Below are 4603 nucleotides of genomic sequence, written 5' to 3'. Positions count from 1 at the left end.
AAGACAGAGGAAAGCAGAGATTCAGACGATAAAGCATCTCCAAAACTCCAACATATTCTCCATTACTGCAAAACAAGTAACCTTTAATCCATGCTCTCTTATTTATTCGAAATTCAACTGATAAGTATAATTGACTTCCTGACTAAGAATTGCAAGATAACCATAGATTGCTTCAAACCAACAATCCCTGTGGGATTCGACCCTTACTCACGTAAGGTATTACTTGGACGACCCAGTGCACTTGCTGGTTAGTGGTACGAGTTGTGAAAAGTGTGATTCACAATTCGTGCACCAACCGTGTACATGGTTTATGTATCAGTATTATAATAGATGCTATTGATAATTAATTTTCAACTTTCAATTACTGGAAGAGTGCTACAAAAAATGAAAGAATTATATTTACAAAGATGAACTATACTAATATTAAAAAGATTAAGCCAATTCCATCAAAAAATAAAAGCAGCCTAGTCATTTCAATTTTGGGAGAGTTCTGTGCAAGTTTTCCCCCTTTATCCTTCAGCTTGTGTAGTGTGTGTTTTTGATTTCTCAATGATCATTCTCAAATACATTAGAACAGAATGTAGAAGGTTTTTTCCAAGGAATTATTGGGTCACAGAACCAAACTTAAGCAATCCCTCCTGCATAGAGAAAGCAAGCAACTTAATAAACAGATGAACATATGCAATGCAGAAATATTACATGCAACTGCAGGGCTCATGATGGAAATAATACAAATGAGGAATCAACTCGTTTAACCATCCAAATCTAATAAAGTATTTGAATGCTCTAAACACATAACAATGGAAGCAAGGGACCAATGAACAATGCTCACCAAAGACAAGTGATTGTTTTTCTTGTGCCCATAATATTGACTTTTCTACTAGAGGAACATTTTTAGCTTGTCATTTAAGCCTTTCTTTCAATTGCATGATGATCTGCACATGATGCATAGGCTTGTTGCTGATTTCTTCCAATTTTAAAACTATTGATGTGATCGCATAGATGAGCTCCATAATTTGTCCATTGAATCTGGTAACACAATTTCTACTCTTTTGATCACATATATTTTATTTAGTATTTATTAATATTAAAGAAACCAAAAAAAATCAAAATTTATAATCGAAAAAAAAATTATATGCCAAGTAAAAACACATGACAACAACTCATTTTACCCTAACTACCCTTTAGTCTTTCTTTAATTTTTACACCATACATTTTTTCCACATTTGAAAGACAGAATAGTTAGGGGATAAGCACACACAAATTCTATTACTTTCATCTAGAAAGTTATCCCTATTTCACATTTTTCACTCATTTTGGTCACAAATTGGAAATATAATTAATGAATAAAAACCTGCTTATTCTTCAAGCCACCAAAGTTGGACTTCAAAATAAATAAAAAAACCCTCTCATGTAAATTAAATTAATTATTTGACCCTGGAGAACCCTCTGGACACACTCCAAGGAAATTAAAGCCATGTCATCAATTCAATTCACTTATAAGTTATAACCACCTTATCCCTCTCCAGAGAACTCTCCATAGCATCCTTATTTTTTTCCTCCTAAGACTTGCTTCTTTTCTCTCTCAAACATAAACACAAACACATAGAAGACACAAAAAACTAACATAGGAACTTTGGTGGGACATGTAGCACCAGGTTTTGGGTCAAATCATATCCACTAATTATACCATAATTTTTTGTAAGAAAGAAAAGTTAAAGAGAAACAATGAAGCAGAGAGATGCATTAATGCCTCTTCCTGTGAAATTTTGCGTCTTTTAGCATATTACTATTTTTTTCTAGATTTAATTCCAGGCATTAGCTTTTAATGGCCAAAGATTTCAATAGTGTAAAGCTGCAACTCAAAGGAAAAGGGAGTTATAAATTTATGATACTCCTGTGCATTTTCTATTAACATATAGTACTCTCTCATCTTATTGTAGCCTATTCATAGGAGACTAGGAGCTTCTATCTCAAATCTTGTCTGCAAATAAAAAAAATGCAAATCGAAATGTGTAGCAGTGATCACTAATCAGAATTAAAGAAAATTAGAAGAAAATTATTTTATTGGTTATTATTGAACCCCCAAAATAATGCAATCCCATTATTTACAAAACAGACACATGTTACTTTCTTCTACATCAATTGCAACAGTCCCACCCTTATGTTTCTAGCAAGCTGCTTCACACTAAAGCAGAACTTGTCATCCATCTGATGCGATGCAATAACCATAATAAATTATTCAATAATGTAAACGTGATGAGTTTAGTTTAGTTAATGTACCTTGACAGTGATGGTTATGTCGACAATGGAGGTTCCAAAAGGCAAGGAAGTGGTGTTAACAGAGAGATGGAGTTTGTCAATGAGCTTGAGAATGTGCATCAACACTCTTGCCTCCACTTCAGACAGCACAACCTACTCCGTGCTTTTGAGACTCCGTACGGGTTTCCATCCCTTGAATTTGACTAAGTTTCTGACACATCTTCCTCTTCGCACACCTCAGATTTCTCAACATACACAACAGACTCCGCGCTTTTCCTTTTGCTTTCAGTTTCTAGAACCTTCACTTGCTCTTGTAGCTGCTTCACATCCTTGATATTATAAACAAACTATGCAAAATTATTTTTTAATGAAGAAAATTACTATCATCATAATCCATAAGCATCTAGCATACATACAAACAAAATTAGAAGAAAATTTAGTGAATGCCTGACCTCCAATTTCTTCTGACAGTGAAGAAAATTGAAAACTTAGAATTAAAGAAAAAGACGTAGTCATCGTTAGCATAGACCATGGCATATTTATAAATCATGAGTAAACAGAAGAAGATAACGCAAATTTGAATACCAACCTAGATGCTCAACGAAGCTCGATGGAGATAGAGAAGTCGCAGAACACAACTCGATGCCGCAGGAAACACTTGCGCAACAGATCTCATCAATGGAAGAGAAGCGTTGATGGAGGAGATCACCGCCGGAGGAGATCGCCGCTAGAGAAGATCGTTGGAGAAAATACTTGCACAACAGATCTCATAGTTTTATGAAGTTTCTGCAACTTGATTTTTCATTTCAAACTTTTAGGTATTTTCGACAACGGTAGAAAATTGAGAGAGAGAAAGAATATTAACCTTGCTCTCACACGGAGATTGTAGCAGGAGGAGAACGCGCCACCGGAGGAGAACCTGCCAGAGGAGATCATCGCTGGAGAGAGAACACAATCTCGTTGGAGGGTAACGCCGCTGAGAAGATCATCACCGGAGCAGTCGCTGGAGCAGATCGTCGCCGGAGCAGTCCATGGAGCAAAGCACAGATCTTCGTTTCGAGTTTGGTGGCAGGGCGCGTTAATTTCAACAGTAATGGGTTCTGGGTTAGGGTTTTTCTTTGTTGGGGAAGGGTTTTATTTGGGCCTTCTTTTTTAAATGATGGGTTTTGAATATTGGCGGTTTTAAACCGCCAGAATCACCAAAAAATCATTTTATGCACATTAATTATGGCAGCATCATAAAATGCCATATTATCTGAATATTATGGCAGTTTTTTAAAACCGCCATAATATAAATGCCATTTTAAACCCTTTTTTGTAGTGACCCCTTTTAGCATCTTAAATGCATTTGTCTACATAACAAAGACAATCCAAATTAAGAATCAAAACTGACCATTGCAAACAACTCTCCCAATTTTCATTGCCAAACATCATTTATCAAAATCGAACATTCGATTCCATAGTAAAGTTACCTTCTAATTATACAAACTGAAGATCTATGAATAAAAACAACCATCCAATCATATACTCGAGTAACGATCCAACAGGAAAAACTCTCTATCTATCATAAAAAACAACCATTCAAAACCCTACTAAAGTGAACAACCAAAATCCAACTAAAGTGAACATCCAATTCAAATTAGCGCATGAGCTATCATGAAGAAAACAGATCACCTTATCCGCTTCCTTATAGCTATGCTGAGATGTAGTCTTGGCTTGGGTAGACGGAGATTTGTCAGTTTCCTTGCGGGGCCTTTTACACCCTCCTTTCTTGTTAACTTCTTTACTCGAAGACTGTTCCTTCTGTTTTTTCTCTTTCATTGCATTGTTGACTAGGCAACCCTGTGTGTTCAACATGGGACAACAAATAGATGGAAAAAACTAATGTGAACCTTATGGCGCAAGGCAAATAGAACAAAGCCACAATCTAACATCAAAACCAACCATCTAAATTCCTATTATAGTGAACACCCAAAACCCTACTACATGCGAATATACTCAATTACAACCATACCAATCATCAATGAAATCTATTTTCATAGAATCAATCAACTTGGCAGCCCCATAAAGCAATTCTTTCATACATAAAAAGCCATCCAAATAAAGATATCATACGTTATCTATCCAGTTCAGATCAGAACCTAATTAGAGCATCTTAAATCCATCTGTTTACTTAACAAACTTGACTCAAATAAAACCTTAATAAAAATACGGCCAATGAAATCTTCTTGGGTTCGAGACATCCAATATCGGAGGGAGGTACCATGGAGAAATATTCTGCTGCCTTGTGGAGTTAACAAATATCTTCAACACAACCATGATAAAGTACCTTCTAAAGGTC

The 4603-nt window shown here is 35.7% G+C and overlaps 1 long non-coding RNA gene across 2 annotated transcripts; it reads right to left on the bottom strand.

Moving 5' to 3' along the window:
• Positions 1-336: 336 nt before the first annotated feature.
• On the bottom strand, positions 337-3402 carry LOC112737809 (uncharacterized). Of its 2 annotated transcripts, none has more exons than XR_003169095.2 (5): positions 3128-3402; positions 2852-3048; positions 2284-2591; positions 833-1029; positions 337-638 (listed from the first exon to the last, which is right to left on the bottom strand). It is a non-coding gene; the product is annotated as an uncharacterized lncRNA (long non-coding RNA). The 2 variants fall into 2 exon arrangements; XR_011869504.1 differs by having other exon boundaries at positions 2284-2609; positions 3128-3385.
• Positions 3403-4603: the final 1201 nt, after the last annotated feature.

This window comes from Arachis hypogaea, chromosome 13 (genome assembly GCF_003086295.3).
Source record: "Arachis hypogaea cultivar Tifrunner chromosome 13, arahy.Tifrunner.gnm2.J5K5, whole genome shotgun sequence".
Lineage (NCBI taxonomy): Eukaryota > Viridiplantae > Streptophyta > Magnoliopsida > Fabales > Fabaceae > Arachis > Arachis hypogaea.
This window is presented reverse-complemented; position numbering and strand designations above follow the sequence as displayed.